Source organism: Paroedura picta, chromosome 10 (genome assembly GCF_049243985.1).
Source record: "Paroedura picta isolate Pp20150507F chromosome 10, Ppicta_v3.0, whole genome shotgun sequence".
NCBI classification, from domain to species: domain Eukaryota; kingdom Metazoa; phylum Chordata; class Lepidosauria; order Squamata; family Gekkonidae; genus Paroedura; species Paroedura picta.
This window is the reverse complement of record NC_135378.1, coordinates 30391147-30410032: the sequence shown is the minus strand read 5'-3', so window position 1 is coordinate 30410032 and position 18886 is coordinate 30391147. Positions and strand designations below refer to the sequence as shown.

The 18886-nt window shown below is 41.4% G+C and overlaps 1 protein-coding gene across 1 annotated transcript in view; it reads left to right on the top strand.

The window, feature by feature from the left end:
* Nucleotides 1-18886, top strand: part of SCFD2 (sec1 family domain containing 2) — a 188747-nt gene that overhangs the window by 36906 nt on the left and 132955 nt on the right. The window lies entirely within an intron of this gene.

The window sequence follows — 18886 nt, the reverse complement described above, 5'->3', positions numbered from 1 at the left end:
CATCAACAGAGCAAGCTTGCCCAATGCTGTTCTTAGGTGAACAAAGGCAGCCAAGATGATGGTTTGACCTGGCTGGAAAGTTAGTGCAGCTCTCACTTACTACAGTTCACACTGCCAGGTGTGAACAAATAAGGCTTTCTGACATATTAATCCATAATATACTGTGAGTGAGTTCTTGCAGAGAGAGAAAAAAGGGGGTAGCAGGAAATATTGGGTGGAGTATTCACCATGTCTTAGGTTAATCACATTGAATTTAGTGGGAGAGTCAAAACTGTACTTGAATCTCTCCCATTGCATTCAATGAGACAAGGCCTACAGTCCTATGGACAATTTCTTGAGAATAAATTAGAGATACCAGCCTCTGGATGGGTCTTAGAGTCCCCCTGTAATTACACCTCATCTCCAGATTACAAATATCAGTTCCCCTAGAAAAAATGGATGCTTTGTACTCAGCGAGGACCCTGAGTTTTTCAGGCTCCAGTCCCAAATCTCCAGGAGTTTCCTAATCTGAATCTGTCAGCTAAATCCACCCCATCTACCTCTGGTGGTTGGGGGGGGGGCACCTAGCAAACCTAGAGGTATTCTGCACGGAGCAAAATAAAACAGTTAAAAAAACAACCAGTTTAGATCGCTTTATTATATTACAATCGTTGTTCTGCATTGAATATAGTCTGTTGAAAAACTATGTTGCAATGCTCTCTGCATGAAACAATTCATAGCCTTGCCCCCTGTGGTTTTGCCAACTCCGCTTTATTCTCTAATGCAGTGGTCCCCAACCTTTTTATCACCGGGGACCAGTCAACGCTTGACAATTTTACTGAGGCCCGAGGGGGTGGGTAGTCTTTTGCCGAGGGACGTCACCACCACCTAAGCCCCTGCTTTACTTGCTTTCCCACCGGTGCCCCTGATTTCTCACCTCCCGCTAGGGGGCGGCCACTGGAGAGCACCAAAGGTGAGCCAGTGGCAGAGTGGCAGGGCAGCCCCCGAGGCAGCAGCCTTGGAAGAGGACAAGGAGGAGCCGCGTCCCGGTACTGACTGATCCACGGACTGGTTCTGGTCCCCAGACCGGGGGTTGGGGATCACTGCTCTAATGCAGTCACTAATCTGCATAAATAAGGAGCTTCTCTGCATGACTAATAGAGCGTCTCAGGCAGGCAGGAGATAAATGTATCGGTGAAAAGCTTCTTTCAGAAACAACGCTTAAAAGACGCTTAAAGCACCAAAGAGGCAGTTCACCATGCAGAGCAAAATCAGTTTTGCGGAGTAAATTCACTCTTCTGTGCAGAGATCAGAAAAACAACAATGTATTTAGTGAGTTTTCATTAGCGTTTCCATCATGCAGAAGAGGCCCTAGACTAAATCCATTTGAATTCAACATGGCTTATATCTGAGTAAGTTGCAGAGTTTTTCAGAAGGATGGCCATTTCAGAGAGTTATAATAAAACTAAATGGAAGTTGTGTGGTATCTTTAAAATGTTATTCCATGGAAGCTTTTGTGAACAACGGGTCCTTTTCTTCCAATATAAAGTTTAAAATATAATGTTTAAAACCCAATCTTTGTTTCTGAAGAACTGGCCAATAGTCTATGAAAAGAGGTGGTGCAATGTATGCCTTGGCTAGGTTGTACCCATAGCATGTGTGTATAAAGTGTGATAGTACTGGTTTATTTTGAACTAAAATGCAAATACTGTTTTGTCATTGTGTAGAAGGTCTGTTGACAACAGTCTGTTGTAAGTTCCAAATGTAGAGAAAAACTGGTGTAAGGAAAAGGCAGGAGACAGGCAAAGACATTTTAAATATGCACTTTGATTGTCAGTTGTTACCAAGTGCACTCCTAATCATAGCCCTCTATAGATTTATATCCATTGCTTTTCAACCATGATAATAGGTTGAGACATGGAACCAAAGCAATTTCTTTATCCCTCCAGCATTATACTTGCTTCCTAAATACACACTCATTTTCTACAGTCCAGTGGCAATTACTCTGGATTACATGATTATTTGGGATTACATGCTTGCAGTTCCTGAGTAGGGCACAGCACTATTTTGAGCATACAATTTTGAACTAAATCTTGACAACAGACTGCCAATGAATGAAATCTCATTGTTCCTTTTCAACACTCCAGATGTGTGGCTTTGATCAATGTCTAACATCAGGCTAGCATCATTATAGTATGTGCAAGCCACATCTGTGTTTGAAGAGCTAGCCATGGTTTTGTTTCCCCTTCCATATACTGCTTTTTCTACTATTGCTTTAGAAAACTATCATGATATGTTTCTCAGCTTTATTACCATTGAGAACCCCCTGGAACATTCTTCAGACTTCGAAAAAACCCAGAGGTGGTGCAGTCATGCAGAATATGATTGGGAAGCATAGCTGTGTAGATGCCCACCTGGGGCCCATCCCCTCCAGTCACATCAAGCAATCCTAGGGTTTCATGAAACTCTGGTTGAGAAAGCCTGTGATACACACTCAATGATAATGAAAACAACACACACTTATTTTACCTACCCACAGCTGTATATCTGGCATAATGACCATAGGATTGTTTACATAAATACTTATTATGATAGAGAATAAGCTCAATAGTCTTCAATTAACCAAGTATTTTATCTATGTTCCTGCTGTATCTATTTAACCCAGAGTTGTTCATGCAGGGTTTCATGAAATCCTGGGGTTGATGGCCCTGGGCTGATTATGCATGCAGCCAGGTGCACTAGGCCATTACCTAGTGGCAGGTCAGCATTCCTTGCTGCTTCCCATGTATGCATGGGTGACAACATCCCCTGGCACACATGGTCTTTCCTGGAGTTGTTCACACACAACTCAAGGGTGAGAATGTTCAGTTGCGCCTCACAGCAGCAGGGGGTGGGTGGGAGGCATGGGGGTCCCACTGTAAGATGGTGGGATAGCAGCATGCCATTATCCCACCATCATGGGATATGCTCATTCAGCTCCGCAGCACAACGAAGCCAAATGGGGTGTTTAGGTACACCATAGGTAAGGGGGAGGAGTTTGATGGGCCTGCCCCGGGCCTCTGTTAGCTGCCATGGCAAGACAGGAAACATGAAAAGGGAATACATCTGCCAAAAGAAACATAATTTGGTCCTCATTCTAACTGGAAATACAAAACAGTATTTGATCCAGACTAGCTCGAATAGAATACTAAAGTGGACAGTATAGCAGATAGTGTTTGAGAATTTCTACCTGATTCAGATAGTAAGGGTATAAACTTTATCTAACAGGAGATTATAATATCTCCCATATACATTTGCCAATGGAACAGTTTGTACATGGGCCTAAGCAAAGGCCTTTCTTAATGTAATCTTGACTAAATCATTTAGATAGTGGGGTGAGGCTCTCTTACGCTTTAGCCTATGATACCATACTGAAAATTTTGATTTTTGTGCCAACTAATGATCACAAGCAGCATTCTTCTCCTGGACCCAGGCGTGGATTTTATCGAACTCCCATGATTTAATTGTGTCAAGTGATGGTAAAGCATAAGTATGGAAAATGGATAACAAATCGCACCAACAATTCCTTTCCAAGAATATTGTAAACTGGCAAATTTTATAAGATATTTTATTAGCTTTAGATTTGCCCTTGCAGCAAAAGACATCATACCAGCCTCAGATCTTGGCAAAGCAGCCTGTGTTTCTTGAGGTAATCCCAGAATTTTCTTAATAAAGTAGTTTTGAATAGTTTCCAACCTGTACAAGACTTTTCTCTTCCAGCCCCAGACCTCCATCTTATAGAGGAGCTGAGAAATAATTTTTTCTCAAAAAGAGTTTGAGTGCTAGGGCAACTAGTTGACCCCCACTGGAGAAAAACAATTAAGAGCACTAGATGAACATCTAACCAGAATAATACTGGCATGTAGATAGGCTTGCCAGGACATAGATGTTTGGTAAGTGATACCCAAGTATCTGAAGGAGGAGCATTGTTCAATTCAGTTAGCATTAATGGACCAGCTATATTTGGATCTATGACTTCCACAAATTATAATTTTTATTTTGTTGTAGTTGATTTTCAGTTGTTCTTCTGCACAACAGGAATCCAACTTAGCCAACATTCTCCCCAGCCCAGCTCTAGTAATGTCAGGAACCAAACCACCATATCATTTGCGTAGAGCAGGACTGGGATCTTTCAATTAGCCAGTGGTGGGGCTGAAGGGTCATGTGAATCCAGGGCCTGCACTATGTCATTAATATACAATTTAAACAAAAAACGGTCCAGAAGACAACCCTGTTTTATTGTCATATGATGCCCTATTTCATCTCCCCGGTGGCCCAGGAAAATTGGTTCCGTGGTTGAGCGGTCCACTTAAATCCTCCTCTCCCCACCCCCACTCTGGCATTCTTAGTTTCTCTGCATCCTTTGGTTTACAGATGGAAAGCACGTAGGTCATTCCCCACCACTGGGAACTCAGCCTTATCAGTCAGTGTGTTCACAGGGAATCAATAAATGGCCAACTGTGAGCATCCCAGTATCCGGGGAAAGAAACTAGGTGTCTCCTAGGTTCATGCCTAAAAGATCAAAGGCCTCTCCGGTGTGAACCACTATTCCTGCCTGAAGACCCAGGCATATATAAAGCTTGGTAGAGTGTGGCTCTTTGTCTCTGTCAATTACTTTCCTGCTCTATTCTTTGAGATTTTTCTTATGCCTTGTGGATTTCTTCAATAAAGACTGGATTCCTTTCAACTCTATGGAGTGTTGAACTTTTGTCTGAGAAGGGGGTCTCTTCCATGCATCTGAATCCTAGATTCATGACATTTACCCCCATCCTCAGTAGGATTGGATCTATGAGCTGAACCTGCCTGAACTCTGACAGTAATGTTAGAGTGAAGTTCTCACAGAAAATGAAGTAACCTCCTATCAATATTGGTATTGCCCAATTTATACCATAACCTGGCTCAATCTATAGAATCAAAGGCAGAAGAAAGGTCAATGAATGCTGCAAACAGATGGCCCTTTTTGAATTTAGTATATATTTTAAATCAGGGTCAACAGAATTATGCAACTATCTATTGTGCTATGTCCTTTTCTAATGTCAGCTTGTTTGGGATGGAAAAGATTTATAATCTGCACAGTCATCAAATATATTAAGTAGAAAGCTCGTATATATCTTGGATGAATCTTCAAGGAGACTAACTGGACTGTAATTAGTTAGCAAATCACCATCCCCTTTTTAAAAAATATGGGCTATGATGCTCTGTTTCCAGGTGGGAGGAATTATGCAGGTAGCATATATGGTCATGTTGACCTGCCCCCCTAATGGCCACTGATGGGCCTAGAGTAGATGGGAAGAGGAGGGGCCCCAGGTAGGTGTGTACAAAGCTATGCTTCCCAGCCATATTCTGCACAATAATATCACTTCTGGAGTTTCCCGAAGCCTGAGGAATGTTTCAGAGGTTTCTCAACAGTAGAAAAATTGAGAAAGAGCGGTTTATCCCCTTAAGTAGAGACTGAAGCCTATCAAAAGGCCAGTGTTCTTCAGTAGCACAAACAGGTTATTCGCTTAGAGAGAGGTTTACATAAACATATTTGTATTTTTGTGGTCTCATTGAAAATTACAGTGGAGATGCAACAACCTTTGTGCTTCTAAGCCATATCTCAGGCTCATAGATTTTAAAAGATGGAAACTTCCCACAGTGTGTGTATACTGTTTGGCAAATAACTTTAATGCCCTGCAAAGGTTGCAGTTTCCCTTTCTAAACAGAAAACTCATTAATTTAATTTCTATACTGTCCCTCCCCATGATGACCTTGGGGCAGTTTACAGTAATAAAACCATAAAACACAATAGAATAAAAATACATTGATAAAACACAGTTCAAAATCAATACCCCCTGACCATCTTGACTCTTTCCACCAGATTGAATATGCTATAAAATAAAAAGAGGAGAAAAAGAAGGGAGACCCATGTAGCCATGGCCTCAGCCATTTATTTTATTTCTCTAGGAATGTGTTGGAAGAGATGTTCTCCATCTTTACAATGTGAATAATGAATACTAGATTTCTATATAAATTCATTGTCCTAAGTAGCATATGTAATTGGTACATATATAAATTTTTGTCTGTAGAGGGAAAAAATGGTTTTGAATAGATAAGGTAGACACTTTTAGCATGCCCTAATTTGTATAATTGGTTTTATTGAAAGCATTTTTGAATTATTACTATCACAGTAATTTTATTACAGTCAGTTTAAGAGTCATATCCTTTAGTCACATTCTTTAGAGAACCATGTGTCACATCTGGTGAACATCTAGAAACTTTGGGGGGGAATCACATTTTGTGTGCCTAGAAGTATATATGTATTCATGTTCTTGAATAAGTTTATACTGCAGAGAACATTCTGAAATTTTGAATCTGCAAAATGTATTAGGATATGTTTTACAGAATTGGGAGTGATGCCTTTGCAATGTCTTCCCGTCAGCAATGCTTATTGAGTAGGCTGCCTTGGAAAATGGATTGTGGTTACTTTTCTTGTGTGTGCATAGCAGCTTCAGATGTTCTCCCTTTTGACTTGGATAAGAATCAGTTAAATTAATGTTCCTGTCCAAAGTGCATTGTCTTTCATCTGAAGTGCTATCCTAGGTTTGCCCAAGGGCTTGGGATTATCCAGTTGAATTTTAGTCTCTCTTCTTTCAACAGCTGGTCCTGTGGTTTTGTTGCGAACGGTTTTCTTCATGTCCCACTTGCAATATCAGTATATCATGCGGCATACAGAAGTAAGGGGGCTGTGGTGGAAGAACACCAGCCTTGGAAGCTCCCTTGTGTGCAGAGAACTTGTGTGGTTCTTTTAATGGTGGCTACAGTGTGTGCGTGGGGGGGGGGTATTTGGATACTAGGTGTACCTTTTTTAAGAAGGGAAGGCTGAAGTTGGTTCCTTGTTTGTTATTTGCGAATCATTCATGAATTCAACCAAAGACATTGAGGAGAGTTTGAAAACACCAAAATAAGGTTTAGACCATCATAAATCAAGCAATCTCACATTCAGGGGACTCTCCCCTTCAGTCAGGTGCTGTTTCTTTGTCCAAAGCTTGTTCCAGCTGCTCTAAAAGCGGGGTGTCCCCAGAACAATTAGGCAGACACTAGGGCCTAACTGGACCCCAAAACAATGTTTTGTCCACCCCAAATGACACATTCTCACACTCAAGATACTGTCCCTTGCAAGAGGACATACTATGGTGCCTGCTCCAAACACTGTGCCACAAGCTTCTATTTGGAGTACCCCACCCCCAAATAAGGAACAAATAAGCAATCAGCTTCACTGTCCTTGCTTTTATTTGTTTCTTTGTTTATTGGATTTGTAGCCCGATGCTCTTGAAGCCAGCTTGCGGCACGTCACAACAGATAATCCAACAATAAAACCCAATAAAATACCCAGAACAGGAAGGCCTGGAGGACCATTGTCCATGGGGTCGCGATGGGTCGGACACGACTTCGCAACTAACAACAACAAAGATACCAGTTAAAAACATTACAACCCCAACAGATAGCAAAAACTTCATACAGGAAAAAATCATATGAGGACAGCATAGGGGGAGACCAACCTGCACCAAGATGTCCGTTGGCTATATCAAGGGGGACCCATGGCCTGGACCATATACCTGGTGAAAGAGCTCCCTTTTGCAGGCCCTACGGAAAGGAGAACGCTCTCCAAGGGCCCGCAGCTCCTCCGAGAGCTCATTCCACCAGGTAGGGGCCAGGACCGAAAAGGCAAGCATTCTTGGGGCCAAGAACAACCAGCAGGTTGGTACCAGTGGAGTGCAAAGCCCTGCAAAGGACATAGGGTGAAAGATATGTGGGTCCCAGGCCGCCAAAGGCCTTAAAGGTCAACATCAAGGAAATAACGTTGTTGAGTTCTCTGTATTTTTCTCCTAAACTAAGTCTTGTTTCACTCCTACTTTGAGGTCTTTCTATTTAGAGTAACCATTGGACAGATATACAATACATCTCCTGTGAATGCCATCTGTTTTGAATAGGGTCGAATTCAAGGGGAAGGGAGGGGGTTCATAAAAATCCTTCACCAGTGTCAGATGGAGACCCCTTTGGGTGATCACTGCAAAAGAGCTTGGAAAGTGTTTGATTGTTAAAGCAATTTCTGATTGGCTACGCTCAACCATGTGACCCCAATAGGCATGATAGCAAACTCAAGTCCTGTTTTTCCCCCTCATTCATTTATGATACAGTGCAAAGTAAAAACCTGTTGCCAGTATATGTTTACATTTTATTGTCATGTGCTGTTAATTCCTTCTCAGTTGGACATGCAGAATGCTAAGCCAAATCTAAAGCACATTAGGTTGGAGCCGAACTAAAGAAATACGAGGGAAATACTTTGGATTGAATAATAAACTTCCATCTCGGTTTGTGGTATGACTTTTGACATAGCAAGAAGTCCGAAACCAAAACAAGAGTGGAGTGAAGGTCTTGACAGAAATGTGCCTTTCATTAGTCCTTGCAAATGAGCTTTTTCTGGTAAGGTCATGGACAGAGCTTCATTCTTGTTTTTGTCACTCACGTTCAGGATTTTGATGTGTTCTATAATACATGTCCGGAGCATGTATTCACACAATTTCGGCTTAACCACACTTTTCCCAGCTGCCATTTGTGTGTGTGTATAGTATGTCAAGGCATTGCAGGATGAGAACCAATAAGAGGGGGGGGGGATATCTTTCTTTTCTTTGCATCTTTTGAAAAATATATCTCACGTCAGCCTCACGCATGTTTGCCATAACTGCCAAACAGAAGAAATGCCCAACACTTGCAGCAATAGATTGTTGTTGTTGTTGTTGTTAGGTGCAAAGTCGTATCCGACCCATTGCGACCCCATGGACAATGATCCTTCAGGCCTTCCTGTCCTCTACCTAGCTTTTCTTAATGGCAGCAATTTAGCTTTTTAAATTGTTGCCAGGACTACAGAAGCCCTCCCACTGTTGTTGAACATCAAGAATACAGCACCTCACTGCCCCAGGCGGAGTGTTCCATCCACACCTTGAGGCTTAGTAGCCGTTGAGGAACCTCTGCTCCGTACATTTGCCCAATCTCCTCTTGAAGCTGTCTAGATTAGAACTCCCATCTGCATTTTAATGCTCATCTGATCTCAGTGGCATTGGCTGGCTTCACCATCTCAAGCCAGGCAGAGATGTGCATCTGTATCGAGAGCCATCAGTTGCATCCCATAACCAATCCCTCACAACCAACGTTGAACAAGCCATAATTTTCCTTGTGCGCATCTCTCTTCCCACCCTCCCGTCTGCTTAGTAATGATTGTGTTGAATGCTACTTAGGTGAACCTGGTGAAAACAATGAAGAAGCATGGTCTCCTCTTTTTAAAAATACATTCCTTCTATGTCCCTTTTGCCTCCCCTCCCCTCTTTTTCATTCATGGTTACTAAGCATTAATGGAGTTAAGTTTGTGACATTCTGAGTCTCATCATTATTCTTTCTCCTTCCGTTGTGATCCACAGAGAACTGGAGAGTGAGAAAGTGATCCCATCAGCCAATTAGCCCCACAGAAATGAAGAAGACTAAGTAATTACTGTTTGTGCTAAAACATATGCCTTTTGTCCAGTACAGACTCCGCAGTAGACTGATTCTACTGTCTAGGCTTAGCAACAAGGGTTTCCTCTCCCCCTCCCACCCCTTTGAGACGTTGCTTCCCCAAAGGGAATCAAAAAAGCATTTTGAGATGGTGCTTCTTTAGTAAATGCCGGTTTGTTTCCTTGCTAGGCGTTTCTGCCAACAGTTATCGACATAAAGCGGCTCCATTATAGAGAAGGAAATTCAGATGCTCTGTACTAACAGCTGTCTGTGCTAACCCTTTGAAAACGCCTCTCAATTTCCCCCGAGAAGGATATCTTTTTACGTCAAAGATGAAGTATTCATTATGTTTTGGGGTGTTGTGAAGAGCCAGAAAGTGATCGTTTCACTGAATTGCATCTCTGTTGGGAGGGAGGGGGCAACGGTAATGAAATAAAATGTCTCTCATTAATCACTGACTATTTAGCAAGTTTCCTGAAAAATGAAGCTGGGCAAATAAAAGTAAATGTCTGCTTTAATCCACCAGCAGCTTTATTGCAGTTTGAAAATTATTATGACAAGAATGAGATTTTAATAGAGAAATCTTCTGTCTTTGTAGTCTAGGGCTAAAAGGTATAGTGAAGGGAATATCAGTACAATACTGCCATCTACTGTTGTTTTTGGACGATGGAAGGTTTAGAGCTATTTGACTATTCACATTTTCTCTTGCTTTCACCCTACATGTCCATCAGGTGTTCTTTGTTGTTCGGCATTGATTCAGCACTCAGTTTGCTCTCTGGTCACTGCTTCTTGGGTTTTCTGAGAGTGTTTTTTTGTGCCAATTTCTCCCTTGTTTCACTTCCAAGCTAAAGGTTATTCAAAAGTTTACAGATTCCCCCTTGCCCATTTGCTGCCCGTTGAAGGTCACTCCTTAACCACAATGAGGTTGTTACCCACTCTCCACCTTCTACCATCTTCTCCCCTTCATTGGTGCATAAGCTGCAGTTCCCCCTTGATTTAAAATTTTTTTAAAAATATTTTCAGTCAGCATGAATACAGCAATATGGGATCATCAAAGATCATGTAAAAAATTTTTAATTAAATTATTTTTTGGGGGGGGTAAAGGAGCTTCACAAGGTTTAGTTCATTGCCATGGCTTCTGTGCAGGCTCCTCCCCCCATGTGTGCCTGCACAGAAGACCATTAGATGAACAAACATTACAGGTAAGGGAAACTTCATTTTTCTTGCTGTTATTGACTTGAAAGGGGGATTGGAGAGGAGATGAACAGCAGGGTCCCCAGTGAACAAAAAGAAGTATTTCAATGGATCATGCAAACAAAATAAAGGGACGGGTTGTCAGCATGGAATGAAATTGCCATGAGATGTAAAGTGAAACAGATTTGGGGATGGGAAGCCTAAAGCTTTGAAAACGTTTTCCCTTTTAATAGTTTAGTAAACAAAATGGAGGGAGGGTTACTATTTTGGCCATCTCTGAAAGCCTAACATTACAATGGCAGTTGAACCACATGGACCTTCTGCGAACTGCTTGGGGTTGATCCATTGGGGGGAGGAGTGCGTTAAAAAAAAACTGCCATGATGACAACCAGTGTGCAGGATCAAATTAGAAAATCACAAAGGGAAAACCATCCAAATTTGCAAGGAGAGGTAAGAAATTAGCATTACTCTGCAGCTGCGCCAGAGAATCACCAAAAATACTCCCTCATTTTTTTTAAATTTAGTGACAGAACACTAAAAAAGCTCTCCAGAGCTTCTGTCAAAGAACTCCTCCCCCATACAAATTGCAGCCCTGTGAAAAGCTTGGTGGTATTGCAGCTGATTTTGCACAGGCATGCACATGTGTGCGCACACACACACCCACACACACACAAGCTGCCAGTGATCACAGCTTGCAATGGCAGTGTCAATGAGTCCTACCATACATTCACTCAGCATGTTCTCCCATACTATGAGACTGTGTGACTCCCATTTTCTACTGTGGCTGGTAACATAGCAGAGAATCCCCTGGTGTTTCACAGTATGGAAAATGGGCTTCACAATTACTTGCCAATTTCAAAAAAGTCTTCTCAATTTCAGCATTATCCTTTATCAGCAATCCTTTCTGTTCTCTTTCATTATTAATGATCTCATGCTAAAATGCATGTGCAAAACCCAAATCATGAGTATTTAAATGGAAGGCGCTTGCTGGACACTATGGCACAGTAGGGCAATTGTGTAATGATTAAAAAAAAAACCACTCCACACGTCACTCCACACGTCACAATTTAGAAAATTATGTTTTTAAAATCGTAGCTGCAGAATAAATACAATGGAAGAAAAATAATGGTGTACAGGGTGGGCACAGAATGCTAATTCAAGATTAAAGGCATGCTACACTGAAAATTTGCAGTGTGTGCTGTAATGGGCCGTAGTAAAATACAAATTCCATCTACTGGGCAGTAAAGGGAGAAAGCATTATCGTAAAAGGTTAAAGATTGCTATCAGGGATTCCAACAGCACCATGTCTTGGATTATATTATTATTCATTTCTTTTAAAATACATACGTATGAGTAGCTCACTGCTTTTTGTTATGCTGTTTTCCAAAAAATCATGGCTGAAGCAATAACAAGCAGGAAGAAATGTTTGGGCTGTTACCCTCCTGTGGGGATGTTGTGTTTTGAACAGTTAAGCACAAACCCTTTTATACAGAACCCATTCATCAGGATGCTTGCTTGGCTTGCTTCCAATTCAAATACAGCGGACCACAAAAATCTCCCTCTCGTTTGTTCCACGACAATAAAGTTTAGCTCTGTTTCTAGGCTTTGGAGTAACTTTTTATGTGCAAACTGAGTTTCTTGGGCGCACATTCCTTTATTAAAACTGGGATTACCTCCTTCTGAACAGCAACTGGTGACAATTTTTTAGTTGTTGTCACAGCACATTTTCTGCAATGGCCCCAAACAAATCAAGCCCCACTTATCACATGAATCATTGTTAAAGTCGGCAGTAATCCACTGTGTAAAATCTACCCATAAAAGCTGGGAGGACAGAGTAGAGATCAAACCTGGAACACATTAAATTAGTTCCAGTATGTCCAGGGCAAGACTCTGCATTGCTTGCTGAAGCAGGCAAAACGGAAACAGGCAGTTTATAACAAGCAGTCTGGTTGGAGAACAGTGGGGTTCATTCGAAAAAGATTTATATCCCCCCACTTACATAAACATTACAAATGTGGCCTGCAAGCAGGGAGGCCAATCTTGATCAAAATCCGTCTTAAGAATTTTTTTTTTCCATTGTGAATAAAATGGACAGCATGTACTCTCATTTGAAGATTCAGCCAGTATTTGTATAATAATTATTGTTAAAGTTTTCGGCTAATTAAAACACTCTCCCCCCCCCACGACCACCTTTTGCACAGTGAAAGTGGACCACCTACCAATCATTTAATGTTGTTGCTAAAAATAGACCTTGAGAGAAGCAGGAATGAAGGATCGGAACGGTTAGCATCTTTTCTCCATTGCGGAAATTTTATTTAGTGTTTAACAAGAAAACAGTTTTCTTGAAATGTGAAGAGTTGTATTTTCATCTGTTAATCAAAAAGTGGTGTGGGAAGGGGAATAATAGGTGTTGCCCCTAATAATGCATAAAATAAAACCTCAACAGTTTGGTTTTAAAATTAGCCTTTTTATTATTTGAGAGTAGGAACTGTGAGTCCAGAAGTTGTTGATTCAGATATGGTGGATAAAGCCACATCTGTTAAATGCAGGTAACATTACTTTAGAAGGTTGTTGAAAGAATGAGGAAAGAATCTGAATATCCAAAAAGAAATTTTGCTTGCTTTTATTCTTCTTTATTAAAGTATCTACACTAGAGAATGTGTTACGGGATATTTTGATGAGCAAATTAACAATTTTTTTTCTTCTGTCCCTTAAGCTGCAGGTAGTCAAGCATAGCACAGATGAATATCTGTCATTTAAACTGATTATTACAACCAAGGCCTGTGTGGGTAAAGTTTGTAATTTGTTTATGCCTCCCACCCCCTGTACTTTTTGTTTACAGGAGGTGGTATCTATTACATTTTTATTGCCCACTTCTTCCAAGGAGCTCAAGGTGGCATACACACATCTGTGTCTCTCCCCTCCTCACAATATTTCTGTGATATAGGCCAAGTTGGGCTAGAGTGATTGGCCCATGGTCACCCAGTGAGCTTCATGGTTTAGAGCAGGGATTCCCAACCAGGGGTCCTTGGATCCCCAGGGGTCTGCAGCCTTTCCCCTCCTGGCTTAATGGATTTGGCCACACGCTAAGGAATCATCTGCTTCCATTGCTTCTCCTCACCCTTCCCAAGCATGAGTGAGTTCCCTGGTGGTTTCTGTACTTGGGAGGGGGGTGAAGCCTGCTCCCATCTTAAACCGCCTCCTGTCTCTCCCTTCCTCCAGTCTTACATGGAAGATAGGTGTCAGAAGGTGATGCTGGGGACTGCTGCTCAGCCTTTGGCCTGTGCAGTCACCTGTTCTGTATGGAGCTGTAGTACCCTTGAAGGAACAGGTCCATAACAATAATAATAATACTTGTATTCCACTCCTCACCAGTATCTTTGGGCGGTTATCGTGATTAAATCCAGTCTCCTGGATAATGCAATATAGAAATAAAATCAAATATAAATAAATAATTAAAAAGTAACATCAAATTACATTAAAATACAATAGAAACATCTTAAAAGAGTAAAATACATCCAATTAAAGAACTTTAAAGTCCTATATGATTTGGGACCATTATACTTGAAGGACCGCCTACTCCCTTATTAACCTACCCAAACACTATTCTCGTCGTTGGAGGCCTGAGTTCCAAAATCCTGGAACTCTCTATCCAGGGAAACTCTTCTGTCCTGTTGCCATCTTCCACCAGCAGGTGAACACTTCATTTCCTTTGGCGTTCCCTTGGTGACTCCTCTTTCCGGCACAAAATTTTAAAATTGTTTCTGTGTTTTTGTATGTGTACTTTAGCTCTCATTTCTATTTCATTTTAAGGTCAATGGTGTTTTTGTTGTTTTTAAGATGTGATTTTTATTATGTATGTTTTTAATTTGTCAGCTAAGCAAGGTACACATTTTGTTAATAATAAATAAATAAACCAGTGGTTAGGATCCATGGATCTGCGCCACTAATGGACATATCTTCCTCTAGCAGGGGGCACCTTCCACTGGTGCTTCATGCCTTTCCACTAGCATTAGATGTTGGTTTTATGTGCCGGATTAAGGTGCTCCAATAGTGGAAGAGAGCCATGGAATCTAATCCAGTATCATGTGGAAGAACATTTCGCAGACTGGGTTTAATCACTGAGAGTCTTCCTCTGTGTGCTGAACTTCTTACTAACATTTGTAATGGTAAAGAAGAGGGCTCCAGTGAAATAGCTTAAAAGCTGAAGGAGGAACATAGGGGGGCATTGACACAATGGCCAATGTTGCTAAATATTTGCAGTATGCAGAAACACTATATTTAATAGTGGAATTTCATCATTCCGCACCCCTTCAATTCTAGTGGAATATTGAAGTCCCAGTAGCAGTCTATTCATTCCCCACAGGTTTCCGGTCTCGTCGGAATCGCAACAAAGGAGGTGATATTTTTCCGTGCTTCTCCTGCCCCTGGCCATCAATCAAACAGAACAGCCAATGAACTGTTGTATTCATGCTCCCGAAAAGCCCCTTTCCCTTTAAAAACTGTTTTAAAAACCTGAAAACACCAATAGCAATGAGCATTTGTTCATTCGATGTCCCAAGACCTTTTTTCGCTGGCGTAGGAGCTGGCGCTTAATCGTTTACATGCTCTTCAAGTAAAAATAAAAAATCCCCCACCCCCAATGGGTGCAATTTCTGGCTGAAATTACAGGCAGTATCGAACAGGGAGCTGTATTGTGCTTGGGAACTTTAAAGACAATTGTAGAAGGGAGCTTTGTTTTACTGTTAAGCACTTCTGAATTGCTTGTGGAGGAACTTCAGCTGGAGAAGCCTCGCTTATTCATTGCTTTCGCCGGTTTAAGGGGGGGGAAATGGTGATCGTGTCTCCAGAAGCTCAGAGGCGAGACGTTCTTTCTACTGCTATCTTGAGAATGCTTGTGCTCAGAAGTGTAGCCTTTTTTTCAGGGGAAATCCACTTTTCTGGATTTCCCCCTAATTCCGATTGTTGCTGGAGTTTGGTGGGAGTTTTGCGGTTTGTTTACGATGTCATGCAGAACGTTAAATTAATAGTGTTTACAAAAGGTAAGACTTTGGCTACATTTATGTTGTGCGGAATGGACCAGGGAATATATTTTGCCATTATCATTTGCCTGTGCTGTGGAAAAAACTGACATTTGGAATAGGATTGCCAATCTATAAGTAGGGCCAGGAGATCTTCCAGAATTATAGCTGCAGAGTACAGAATTCACTTCTGTTGAAAATGGTTGTTGTGAATGAGGGACTATATGACTTTGTACCCCACTGAGCTCCCATCCCTTCCAAAGCTCCACTGTTATATCCCAAGAATTTTCCAACGTGGAATTGGCAACCCCCCATCTGGTATATATAGTTGGGCCTCAGCATTATTCAAGTGTTGCTGCTTGGAGTAACAAACCCAAGGATCAGTGATGTACCAGTATCATGATAATGTACAGCTAAACCACATTGGAGTCAGTGTGGTTTAGCAGTAAGAGTGTCACACTAGATATGAGAAGACTCAGGTTGAGCTCCCTTCTCCACCATGGAATTCTCTGGGCCATCCCGCACAGTGTTAATGTTGCTGAAATGTTACCATTGTGTAACGCTATTTATTTTTTATTATTCACGATGTTGTACACAATCTGCAACACTCCTGCAACACTCCCGCAAAAATCGCTTCGTTGTAGCGCTTTTCAGAGAATCCACAAAAGTGAATTCCCCCTTTAAAAACCGCTAGACTCTTGAGAACAACCTGCAACACATCCGAAAAAGACATGTGTATTCTCAATATAGCGGTAGGAAGCATGTCTCTCCCTATGCTCTCGAACCCGAGCTTCTGCCATCGCGATCGCCATTTTTTCCCCTTAAACTGGCAAAAGCAACAAACAAGCAATGCTTCTTTGGCTGAAATCCCTCCACAAGCAATTGTCTGTAAAGTTTCCAAGCACAATACATCCCCCTGTTCATCACTGCTCATAATTTTGTCCAGAAATTGCACCGGGGGGGGGGTTAACTTTAAGAGCGTGTAAACGATTAAGCGCCAGCTCCTATGCCAGCGAAAAAGGTCTTTCTGATACATCGAATGAACGAATATCCGTTGCTAATGGTGTTTTGGAGTTTTTAAAAAACAGTTTTTAAAGGGAAGCACAAACACAACAGTTAATTGGCTGTTCTGTTTGATTGACAACCAGGGGCAGGAGGAAGCACGGAAAAATATTGCCTTCTTTGTTGCGATTTTGGCGATACCAAAAACTTGTGCGTTACAAGAACAGCGCTAGTGGGAGAGCCTTTTTTTTTTAGATAGAAACGGCTGTGTGTGTTACCGAGACCTGCTGCTTTTGATTGCAGCGCTTTTCAGTAGCGCTCAGATTTAGCAACATTGCCCGTTGTGCGGAATGGCCCTCTGGGTTACCTTGAGTCAGTCGGTCTGTCTCAGCCTAACCAAATTCTTAAGACTGATGCAAGGATAAAATGGAGGAGGCAAAAGCTGTGGGATTCAACCTTGAGCTCCTTGGAGAAAAGTTGACATAAAAATGTAGCAGAGCACAGAGATAGCAAGCTAGTGCTCTCCTGGGACCTGCTAAAAAGCATGAAATTTGCTTCAAGGTCAGCACTAAATCCTTGTTTTTGTGAGCTACAGAGAAACAGACTCTCTGTCTGGCCAGTAGTCCAGAGGGTGGACTGCTCTGTTTTTTCCCCATGGTAGAAACCTCTGCTAGGAAGTTCTTTTGTTTGTTTGTTTTTTATTTTGTTTTCCTCTTTTCTAAATAGAGTGTCTTGTCAGGAAAGGTCACAATCTGAACTACCTGAAAATCCTAACATTAAAAACAAAACCACAATGATATTGTAGTTGTGAAATATAAAGATAGTGGTGGCTACAATTCATCAGTGGACTACATATCACATATTTGTCAGGCCCCAGACAGGACCCTGGCTTAGAACAGAATAATAAAACCATAGAGTTGTAAGGGACATCTAGTCCAACCCACTGCTGAATGCAGGACATTCACAACTACCAACCCACCCACAGTGACCCCAATTCCATGCCTAGATGATACCCCCCCCCAATCGGAATCCCTGGCCAGTCTGGTTTGGCTTTAACATTATTCTGTTAATGGTCATGAAATCCTGGCCCTGCCACTTGTTTTTCTCCCCAAACATCAAATCCTTTCAAGTCTCAACACTATCCTAGGGACATGACTGAAGCACAGTGCTCACCGTGGCCGGCCATGCCATTTCAATACTTTTTAAAATGATGAAGAAGGTGCCGCCACTTGACTTTCTCATGAGTGGGTCATAGTTAGTCTATTCCTTTTTGTAAAATTCTCAAACGTTTCAGATTAATTTAATAATTCTTGGCCGAGAGTTCTACACAGGATGTGGAAAGGACTGCTCTGAAATGCTGTAACTTTTGTAGAGATTATGTTAAAATTCAGGCTTGTTTTCTGTCATTTCGGGGAATAATTTTTCAAATAGTTTCTGCATCTTATTCCTGTCACCTGACCATCAATGCTGCCGAAATGAGTCAAAACAACTAGATTATCTTGTTCTTTAGTTGACCGCAGATGTAACAATATGTTGTTGCCTGATAGCGTAGCTTGGTAAATTGTGTGTATCTATGTTTAGAAGATTGGGGTCTGGCAATTTTATGTATTTAATGTGTTATTAGAGGAAGTTAGTTTGTGTTTAAGCCTTCCGTTTATGGCATAATAAAATTAAGAGCAGAATCTGACAGGTTCCACTGAGGAAAAACAAAGATGAGGCTAAAAGTTTAATGGAGGCAGGAAATTGCATCTCAAAAAAGGGAGGAATTCTGAGGAGGATGGGAAAAGTGACCAATTGCTGAGCATTTGCAGTGCTATTTTCTGCAAAATAATTGGAGGTAGAAATATTAACGAAATAGTTCCAGTAGTGCCAGTGAACATAATGAGTGAATACCCATCTCTACTTTTGAGAGGAAAGTATATTGTTTCCCCTTTAGAATAAATTACACTAAAGCAATAATCGATCCTCCAAAAGAGACAGGAGGAAATAAAATTCTATATTTTTTAGCCTTCTTCCACTGCTGAGATTAAATCTTTTTCCTATTTTTGCATGTTCAGTACAAAAGATAACCTATTGTGTGTAGGCTGGGAAAACACGTAAGAAAGAGCAACGATTTTTCT